The sequence below is a fragment of the Amphibalanus amphitrite genome, unplaced genomic scaffold (assembly GCF_019059575.1).
Source record: "Amphibalanus amphitrite isolate SeventyFive unplaced genomic scaffold, NRLGWU_Aamphi_draft 000818F_arrow, whole genome shotgun sequence".
In the NCBI taxonomy this organism is placed as follows: domain Eukaryota; kingdom Metazoa; phylum Arthropoda; class Thecostraca; order Balanomorpha; family Balanidae; genus Amphibalanus; species Amphibalanus amphitrite.
Window position 1 is genome coordinate 1 of NW_024882312.1, and position 11,197 is coordinate 11,197.

General features: G+C 49.1%; 1 long non-coding RNA gene across 1 annotated transcript; it reads right to left on the reverse strand.

Annotated features, from left to right (window-relative positions):
* Nucleotides 1–8,689: 8,689 nt before the first annotated feature.
* LOC122366600 lies at nucleotides 8,690–10,980 on the reverse strand. The gene is made up of 3 exons (XR_006253917.1): nucleotides 10,894–10,980; nucleotides 8,948–9,892; nucleotides 8,690–8,757 (listed from the first exon to the last, which is right to left on the reverse strand). It is a non-coding gene; the product is annotated as an uncharacterized LOC122366600 (long non-coding RNA).
* Between the last annotated feature and the right edge of the window lie 217 nt (nucleotides 10,981–11,197).

Here is an 11,197-nt window from a genome sequence, read left to right on the forward strand (position 1 = left end):
TCGTGGCTTTTTTAGTCAAAAGTTACTGTCGAAAAACACTTGTCGTAAAAACAGCTATTTCTTAGTTTTTGCCCTCTGGAGGCTAAACCGTTGACCTGAGGTCAATTTTGATCATGACCTTATCGAAAGAAGAGTTCAATAGCTATCGATTGCTTTTCCATACGTTTTTCTAGCTATCATAGTTCCTGAGATAAATGCATGTTTTCTGAAAAATATAATGACATTTGGCAAATTTTGACCTTTGATGACCTCCAGTGACCCCAATATTGCTATAAGATGAAAAATGACCGAAATACTTTCAAACGTACCGGTACGCATTAAGAGCTATCGACTGCTTTTTACCGCGTCTTTCTAGCCCTCTTAGTTTTTGAGTTAGAAGTGGGTGGTAACATATGCCCCCCCCCCCCCACTAGGGCGAAGTTGGCTGAGACCGCCACTGGGGCGCGGGTTAACCCCCGCCGGCACAGGCCATTTTGCGTCCTTCGACGGCACAAGGGGGGTACGACCCCCCCTCGCGTTTGGCCCCTGATCGAGCTAGAGCTTCGCGGAAAAAAACGAGCGTGTTTCCCGTCACGAGAGGAAGCCGATGATACCCAATTTTTAGGTCATTTTAAGGTTCTAGGTCAGGTCAATGACCCGAAAACCGGGAAAATCGGGACCTGTTAGAAAGTCGTAAAGTGTGGCTGCTATGTGGTTTTCCGGGGTGCTGATCACGAATATCGTGTTAGTTTTGATCAGAGATGATGTCTTTAAGCATTTGGACCAGGTCGGGTCAGGTCAGGTCAGGTCAACCGGTAGGGGTTGTGACGGGTATTCGTAATACGTGTCAACCGCCTCTGACAGCTTCGTAACATGTTACGAAGGCACCAAAACTACTTCGTAAATGTTCAAATGGTTGCTAAATTCGAATTCAGCTCCAAAAACTAGCCTAGCAACATGTAAAACTCCAAAAAGTGAACCGAGGTCACCCGAGGTTACCAAAGGTCAATGACCTGACCTGACCTTCAGGTGACCTTGACACCCACCCTAATGTATAAGACCAACATCAAATCACATGTTTGAACGTTTGAAACCACGAAAAGCTTGCAAACGCGCGGCTAATGCGAGCCGACATATGTACGCCAAATCGCGATTCCGGCAAAAAAATGGTCTCGGAAAAGAGGTCACAGGTCAAAGGTCATTTGGGTCAGGGTCATGAAATTTTCAGGGTAGGTGTAAAATTGATCAATGCGAGGGTACTGAAAGTTTCGTCGCCATCGGCCGCTTTTTACGCGAGTTATTCGCGAAAAACCTTAGGGGGGTTGCATCAACCCCCGTGCCGGCGAGGGTTAAGAGTTAAGACACACTGGGTTAACGTGGGATGTTCATCTCTACGGAGGAGATAGCCATGCGTCGCATACGAGTTCCGGACAAAATATCGGAATGCAAAATATCGAAATGCAAAATTGAAAAGTAAACTATGGAAAACAAAATAACGGAAACGCAAAACATCGAAAAGCAGCATATCGAAATCCACGCGTAATCCTGGTCCGATTGGACGATCGACCGATAGACGAGCGAGAGGGTGAGCCTTGTACATGCAAAAGTGCGTACGGGTGATTCCAACTGACTTGTGCGCGGTACCCTACCAACCGGTCTCTGGCAGTGTGCGAAATTTGAGCACAATCGGTCCAGCCATTTTTTTTTAGATCTGAAAGACGTCCGTCCGTGCAAACTGTATACCAACTGACTACTGCCTGGCAACCGGTTCCTACTGGCGTACCCATTTTGAGCGCAATGGACTCAGCCGTTCTCCAGATCTGTAATCGTCCCTTGCACATGCGCACGTGCAGTAGCACCCCAACTCTAATTTCTGCTCTTCTACGAAAGACTTCTCTCTATTCGCTTGCTCGTAATTAGTAGAAAACGACTACAAAATGTATACAGACAAATGGCAATCGAATGATGATAAAGACGATAAAACGACTGGTATGCTGACTTACCCGCGACTTATTGGGGAAAGAGAATCGAGATTGCTATGGCGCCTCATCGTTTTTTCTGCTATACCTATCTGCATTGAATTAATAGACATATGTAACCTTGCATTTCCTTCAGCTGAACCAGTAGTTGCTACTTAATCATGCAAGCTGCGTCGTCGCGATAAAAATTGAAGATGCTCTTTTTTAACAAAGGACCGTTTGATACCTGAGATGAATCATAAGTCAGTACTATCAAATCACGCCACAAAAGCAGTGAGGAGGCCCAACAGTTCCACCTGGGTCTTGGCGGCGACGTGAGCTGTGACTGCGTCCTGCTATATAAAACTGTTGTTTCTGTCCGGCAAAAGTTTAACGACTTTTAGAGGCCCGTCTAATAAACTGTCTCATCCATAGGCGGCGGAACGATTTGAGACAAGGGGGGGCACCATGGCTCAAGGAGCCAAACCTAGGGTACCCCCAAATCCTGTTTTCTCATCGGATTTAGGCCACTTATTTCTCGTCACAGCCCTGACACGATGATTTTTTTATTTTTTTTTACTAAACGAAAATGGCAGTTCACCCCCGTATGCAGGGTGTTTTTATATCTGTTTTGGGGGCATATGCACCCACAATCCTTAATTATGTATGCCCATGCCCAAACAATGATGAAAATGCACCCACAACTCTTTTACAAGGCTGCAAGCGCCATTTCGAGAGCACGGTGCCCTTCGCATGCTCTAACGGCGTCCTCCTGACCGTCTCGCGTTCATTGATAAGATAATATAGCGTTTTTAATCACTCGGCGCCCTTCTGGGAGAATGGCGCACTTTTGACAGCACCGCGCCATTCTCATGGTCTAACGGCGCCCTCCTGACCGTCTCGCGTCCTTGGGTCTCTGTTCACCGTGCATCCCTCGACTGTTCGGCGCCCTTCTGGCCTTTCAGCGCCCCTGAACCACATATAGCGTTTTCAATCACTCGGCACCCTTTTACGAGAATGGCGCCCTTTTCATGATCTCAAGGCGCCCTCGTAACCATCTGGCGCCCCCACGTCCCCACCAACGTAGCACTACTGACTGTGCGGCGCCCTTCTGGCCTCTTAGCGCCCCTGGACCACATAGCGTTTTCAATCACTCGGCGCCCTCCTAAGAGAATGGCGCCCTTTTCATCGTCTCACGGCGCCCTCGTAAGTCGTAACCGTCTGGCGCCTCCACATTTGGTGCCCCTCCTACTGGATGGCGCCCCCCTACAGCTTTTTACGTCCTTCCGGTCAGTTTCCACTATTAAGCGTGTATTTGCTTAGTCAGACACGTCACTTGAAGCGCCATTCGGCTAGCAATGTTATCAAATTCGGTGTTAATTTAGGCTCCCACATAAAGAATATCTATCGCGCCCCAAAACGGCCTGGCGCCGGGCGCCCCTACAGCTGGGCACCCACAATCATTTTAGGAAAATTACACCCCTGCCCGTATGTGTGGTTAACTTTAAGCTGATCCTCAAGTACCTATGTGTTTGTCTCTTCCTTATTGTCGTTTGATAAATTCCATTTATCCTACATGTATCAAATTACCAAGAAGCCATCGCAGTACTAATCAGTGGCGAATCCCAGGGTGGAGGTCACATGGGTCATGACTTAGTTAGGGCCTGGTGTCACCACATGCCTGCCAGGAGAACCACAGGCCTGTCAGGAGCACCATCGGCCTAGCAAAAGCACTACAGGTCTTCCAGGGGCACCACAGACCTGCCAGGGGCACCAGAGGTCTGCCAGGGGCTTTATCGGCTTCGCAGGGGAACCACCGGCCTCGCAAGGGCACCATGGGCCTGTCAAGGGCACCACAAGCCTGTCTTTGGCAATTTAGGATTGTCAGAGGCACCACAAACCTGTCAAGGGCACCTGCGTTCTAACAGGGGCACCACAAACCTGCCAAGGCCCAGGGACACCACAGGCCTAGCAAGGACACCACAGGCCTGTCAGGGGCACCACGGGCCTGTCAGGGCCCATGGGCACCTAAGTCATGTCAGGGCACACCGTAGGCTTGTCAGGGGGCAGGGTAGGTAGGTACCACAGTCTTTCCAGGGGCACCAGCGGCCTAGCAGGGGCACCAGTCATCACATGACTAACCAAAAAGAAAGAAAATAAAAAAAAACTGAAAATAGGGCACCACCTAAATTAAGTGGCCGAAATCCGTTGAGGTTTTAATTTGGGCATAGGTAGGGGCACCACTTCGATTCATGACCCTCCCCTTGGAGTTTTCCCGAATCCGCCCCTGGTACTAATACATCAAATTTAAGGGGGGGCACCTTGCTATTGGTGCCCCCCTTGCAGAATTCAAGGGGGGGCACGGTGCCCCGGTCCCCCCCGTTCCGCCGCCTATGGTCTCATCACTGATGTTTCTTTAGCACTTTCTTTAGGTAGAAGTCAGACTCAAAAGTTTCGTCACAGGACACAGTTTAAAGTCTGAGCGGCCACGAAAACTCATTTTTTCCAAGACCATCACCTTGGTTGGCTGCTATTCAGTGTCGGTGACAATCACGGATCTGTTTCTAGCTCAGACGCGGTCGTTTTGGCAGTTCGACGGGCAGTAGGTATGGTTCAAACGAAGACTTTTCCGAGAAAAGCAGCCGCTCCCAGTTGTGGACAGACAGTTGAGGAGAGGGTCGGTGAGATGCACCCATTCTGCGGCTGTGTCGCTGTCGCTTTGCTGTCAATCCGGACAGTCTGTGCAGTTTCGGCGGCTTCAGCTGCACGGTGCCGCTAATAGCGGTCCACGGTGGACTTGAAGGCCGGATGCTGCCTTGTTTGTTTGTTTCTTTATTGGGGGTTTATGGCGCGCCGACTACTAAGGTTATTTTGCACCCATAACGTCATGCTAGTAAAAAAATGTGTCAAAAGAGAGAACCGACTAGATAGAAGGTGATGCGCAACTTTCGCAACTAATGACATTCGCAACTTACCTCAGACTGCTGAAAGACCTGCAACAAGCAGAAGATTCGATGCTATGAAATTCACGGAATGTGTCTTGTCAATAAAACACGATGCCAGCTTTAAACACAGCATCGATGAAGATAAAAATGCAAGAAAAAGATCTCCAACTTCCGACCATAGCCAAAAGGTTCGCACATTTTTGCCGATCCCAGCCAAACGCTGGCACTTTTATCATCGATAGCGCAACGGCAGAAAACTCTTTTGTTTTCCGTTAATCTATGGTAGAGGTACTTTGTGAGAGAGAGTGTAAAATTAACATGCGCAGTGCGCAACGCTGGGGGTCCTGGATTTACACGCCCTGCTGCCTGCTGGGGGGGGGATGTGTCCCACTGCTAACTCGGCTCGTAAGCCACGTAGCGACGCGTGGTAGGCCGCGTTCAAAAGCGTCAAAATCATATAATTCAATTGGCAATTTTCTAGGTCAGATCAAAGACGTCACCGAGCCCAATTTTATGAAGGGCGTCAAAGATTATATCAGAGGTCATCAAAAGTCCAATTTCACCTATTTCGACGATTTCCGACAAACCAGCGCATAACTCAGAACGAATGGAGCTACAGCACCACAGAAAAACACATTTCATAGATTTGTGATGCCGTTCCCTCAGTATTGTTCTCAGTTTAAGTCAACATTTAACCCTCTAGAAGGCAAAACAGCCAAAATTAAAGGTTTAGGGCAAAACATTTTTCTGTAGTTAGGTACACTCGGGGGCAGATTGATGTTCCACCACTCCCTACCCATCGGGCTCCCATGGCTCCCGCACTGGCTGCTGCCAGTGTTGCCTGCCCTCAGCACTGCTCAGCACTGCCTGCCAGTGCCAGTGCTGCCAGTTCTGTCACTGGCAGCAGCCAGTGCTGAGCCATGGGAGCCCGATGCGTAGGGAGTGGTGGAACATCAATCTGCCCCCGAGTGTACTAGGCATTGAATCAAAGCTCGCATATTTATTTTACCAGCACCGTGCTCCTCTCATGGCGATGCGTCGAATGAATTATCATTTGACCTAAAAGGTCAACTTGAAAATTTGACTTAATACCCAGGTGACCGGAAATGATCATGTTATATATCAATTGATCCGTATCGCCCAGCTAAACACGCGCAAGGTAACTATTTTCATAGGTTTAGCATCTCTATCAGAAGTTATCGTCCAAAGATAGCTGGGTTCCTTTTTGTAGCAGCGCCGTAATTCTCGTGCCCAGGGCTGGTGCGCGGCCAGCTATTACCAGCTTTTAATCATAATTTTTTCTTCTTTTTTTCGCTGGTGCAGTTGTATTTCAGAACATCACTGAGTACTGAGCGAAGTGGGCAGCAGCCGAGGCCGGTGGTCTCCTCAAGGCCGATGGATAGTCACGTCGATGGATCGTCACGTCTGGCGTCGGCGACGGCCCGAGGTCTTCTGCCGGTGCCCTCAGTTGGGGCGATTCGAGCGGAACTAGTCTTTAATCCAGTTCCTACTGTAGGACAGTGGCCTGATACCCTTCGTGGCTGCTATTGGTACAATTGGTCAAAAGCTTTTTTATGTGCGGTGGACACTCGAGATTGGTTGACACCACATCACACCACATGGAAGGTTCTGGTAGATTCTAGATGTCACGCGTCAAATGAGCGCGCGGCATCACGAGCTGGTACCGTGGTGGTAGGTGCATCCAGCTACGCAGCATTAGACACGACCATACACGACTAAAGCATTAGACGACATTTAAAAGAATAGTGAGTGAGTTTCGGGGATAGGGTCCTAGGGCGCATGTGACAGAAGGCAGGCTAAACGCAGATGTGTGTAGATAGATAGTGCGCCGCCAAGTGACCAGCGCGACCAGTCATAAATAATGCATGGTGTGTCGACTGGCCGGCCGCGGGTCGAGGCGGCCCGGCTCGACGAGCTGACCGCGCAGCGGAGATACAGTAAACGCAACGAGCGTTGGTTGTAAGGAAGTGACATACAGCCACAAGCAGGTATAGTCAGAATATGAACTAATGAAAATCTAAACCATAAAAATATACAAAAATGTCGACGCAAAACAACATCGATAAACCAATAATGCAAAACAATACAAGCAATCAACCAATAATAAACACTTCACATTAACAGCTGAAATTTTCAAAAAATATCATTCAGTTGCTGTAGCGAAGACGAGGTTACAACTTTTTTCTGAGGCGAGGTCACTTAGCGTGACCTACTGACCTGGCCTTGAAAAACCTGGGCCTGAAATGTTCACAGTATAGTATGGGCAAAGCAAACGTCTCATAGGTATGTTAGTTTTCTATGTAGATAATTGTGGAGAGCCGCAAAGGGAAAGTGCTCAAACCCTCTCCGCAGGGCATGAGTTTAAGTTGTGACAAACTTATGGAAAGCTGAGGAACAACTACCCTGTACGGGTCCTCAGTCACGCCCCCCTCAACTTGGATCAAGGAGTACGAGCCTGCGCCAATTGACCGAAGAAGAAAATGCGATAAAGCTAATTATAAAGCGCACTCTTACAGGGCACATGCATGCGTTCCTTCAAATTTCATCATGGGTATTTAAGCAACGTATAGTCGACGGTGCATTGCAAACTGGCATTCCTGAGGAGGGGTATCGTTTCACAGGCCATTAAATGGTCCCTCCGGGCCTAAAAGTCAATACTGAGTCACTGACTCATCACAGTTGCTTTTTATCCTCGCATGATGTGGGTATTCCTTCAGTATTTAGTGCTGTTATGTGATGAAGTCGGCGAGGCCACTTTAAACCACACCCGAAGTGTTTTCATAGCGGTGCTAGAAAGTTGGACCAATCGGCATTCGAGAGCTCTTGTCATAATGGACCAAAGCACCACAATATGTTTAAAAGTCAGATCCAGGATAGTGTGGAAGAAGGCCAGAAGAGTAAAATCAGGGCCGGGGGCCCCTTAGTGAGATGATGGAGATTTCGGCATGCTTCCATCACATTCGATTGAGAGTTGGACGGGTTAACTGAAGGTATGTACGGTTTCGCTTAAAGCTAGCGGCGCTACCTGCCCCAGCCGCTGCAGAGGTTTGAGAGTCGCTGAATGTACTGACCCAGGCTTGAGCCGCTACCGCGGCTGGCAGAGCGAGAGGAGGTCAGGGAGGGATGGGAAGCGAGCCCCTAACTTGTGTCTAAGACGTTCAAGGCATTCTCGTGCCGTTTTCGATCATTTTACAGATCAAATAGTGACAGCAAGCTGGGAGTGAGGGTCAGGCTCTTGGAGCTGATGGCAAATGTATTTTACAAATTCCGAAGTCGGCATGGAAGAGCATTCTAGATGAGTAGAAAGGTCACACAAGCCTTGACGAAACCATTTTATCTGAAGTGATGGAAGAAAACAGACAGGGACTCCTCGTTATCTCAAGGGATGAGTGATTATCGTTAATGAGCAATGCAAATGAGAACTTATGTAAAACGACATCATTCAGTGTAATATCCAGTCTATCTCACATAGCAAGGAGCAACAGTGTCCCAAAATTGTATTTCAGTTTGTCAGAGGGGAGAGGGGAAATTCCTAATAAAAAAGGTGAACAGAGTGGAAAATCACCAGTTCGATAAGCCCCACAAAGAGGGAAAAAGGGATCAATGGCATAAATTCACGTAAAAGGACGGTAAAATGTAGGAACTAAAATGAATGTCCGAGCGAATGCTTTCTCTCAGTAAAATTCGGAGTGGAGAATGGCTCTCAAAAATTGGTGCGAGAGTAAAAAATACTTTTATTTGGATGTCATTCCCCACTTAAAGTAACACATTTTGGGACACTGAGGAGCAATGCCATTGGTGCCTTTTTACTTACCATCCAGGTCAGTGTCGACGAAGTTGAGAGTCACGAGATCCTGAAAAGGGACACAGATTATGGAAACTAAAACAACTTTTCCATTGCACAGAATACGCAAACACAGTAATCGGTCAATAACAAAAAGCTGCCCAAAGTAAAGCGAGGAGGGAACATCATTACATGCAGGGAACAGAAGCCCACCTAAATCACCCACATCCATATTACTTTACTCTACAAAGAGTACAAACCTGATCGGAGCCGGCGGGGCCGGGCGCTGAGGCGACTCGGTCCATCAGCTGGCGTTCCACGTCCGCCAGCTGCTGCTCCAGCGAGGCCTCCTCCATAGACGCTCCTCGGACGGACTCTAAGGATGGGCCCTGCTCCGGTCCATCCGTCTGATCGCAGGGTTCCGCGCCGCCCACTACCGACTGTCCAGTACTGGCAGACGGATTGCCGCAGTCGGATGCTGGGCCGAGTGGATCCGCACTGTCCTGTGGTCTGTCGGTCAAGTCCCCAGCACTGGCGGCCCTGCCCGCCGTTCCGTCAGGCGAAGCACGCGGTCTGTCGCACGGAGTTCCGCTCTCCGCCGTTTCGGACGCATCTGCACCATGTTTACCGGCCACTGTTCTGTCACACTCGTCAGCTGCGGTAGCTGGGTGCTCTGTCCTATTCGCTGCCTCTGCAGAGTCTGTTACCACCGTCGGCGCACTCGAGGAGCCCGCCGAGACCCCTGTTCTGTCACACCCACTCACACCCTGTCCTGCCGGCTCCACACTGTCGGCGGAGGCTGCACCTCCGGCCCCGGAGAGCACCCTCGCCACCCAGTCATCCAGCTCAGCGCGTGCGGCACCGATCGCCGCGGCGGCGCGCAGCCGCTCTCGGCTCTCGAGCAGCGCCGTGCAGGGGAGCGCAGAGCCGCCACGGGCTGGTGACATCGAGCCGGCGCAGCGGCAGCACCGCGGACGCCGCCGGCCGGCCGCCCGACAGGCGCAGGTCGAACAGCTCCTGCGGCGGCGGACCGCCGGCCGGCAGCGGGCAGCCGCAGACGGCGCAGCGCCGCTCCGGCCCCGGCTCCGGGTCTGTGTCACACTCTGGGGCGGCATCTGGCTGCGGCTCTGACACTGATTCCGGTCCAGAGTCCGGCTCCACCTTTAGTTCTAGTCCGGGTGATGGTGGTGGACTCTCCATGGAACCTGCCAGGAACAAAACTGAGATTCATTAGAGGGCTGGGGGCATGGATGGACATTTACCCTTTTGGCAAAAAAATGTAAAAAACTAAAATGATAGTAGGTAATTTATTGTTGCATTAGATATGTATATTGAAATTAGATGATCTACAAAAAAAAATATTATTTAATTATCATTTTTACACTATCTATCCCCTTCCTCAGACATTCCATTCTGTCTTATAGCCTTCAACTTTGTTTTTGTAAGACATGTAGATACTAATCAGTAGGTAATTGTAATCCTCTGCATGGAGGCCTATGGAATGCTTTCACATCACATCATCAAATTTTTTATTGCCTCTGGCACCACAGATCAAGGCCTTGAGTGCTAAGATCACCTTCTTGACTCTTGAGAGGCTCAAAAAATTATTAACCTATCTCCCTGAAACATCCCTGACTGCTAAAAGCTGAAGAACAATAAAAATGATAAAGAAATGATAAACAATTTGATAAGACACAAAAATGGAATCAGATAGGTACCCTTAAGTATTTAAGTCCATTTGTATGTCCCAGTCCCGTAGCTAAGTCGTTAGAGCGTTGGACACCACATGCATTCCCAGTTATAACACGCTGTGTTCAAAGCATGACGGGCATTTGACGTTCATGAGCCCACTGACGTCTGACAGATATGGTTGCGGTTGGTAGCAGTAGCCAGGCAAAGTCAGTGAGTGGACCAGCTGTGCGTGGCTATGTGCGCACATTGAACTTTGGACACCAAATTCTGCAATAAAAACAGAATTGCGCGATCGGAGGGAAGAGCGCAGAGTTAACGCTACAACCCACGCAGACCAGGCCGGAGCGTACCCCCCTGCGCACAAGGGACAAGGCCCCTGCGCAGACCTCAGTCCTCTCCTCAGGGACCAATACAGCTACCAACAATTAGCAATGACAAAGCAATGTGTAGAACACGTTTGTTGGTACACTTAACACTACAAAATATATGAATGAAATGGACAATTAAAAATTACCTAGGGTATAATTCAACACCACACCACATCGACGCCCCGCTCCAACCACGAACAACAACACAACACGCGTGGCGCGCCGCGAGGCCCAGCACCCGCGCCATTTCTGTAACACAATCAAGGCACCGAAAAACTGCACTTGTACAATTAGCCTGCGGATCTCTGACGTCATTTCAAGTGCTTCGCAAATGAGCTCTTTTTTCAGAAACGAAGACGTATTGTATGATTCTAAATGAAGAAAAATTATTTTGCTGATTATTTGAATAGTCTTAGGCATAATAATAAAATCAGACGAAAATATATAGTC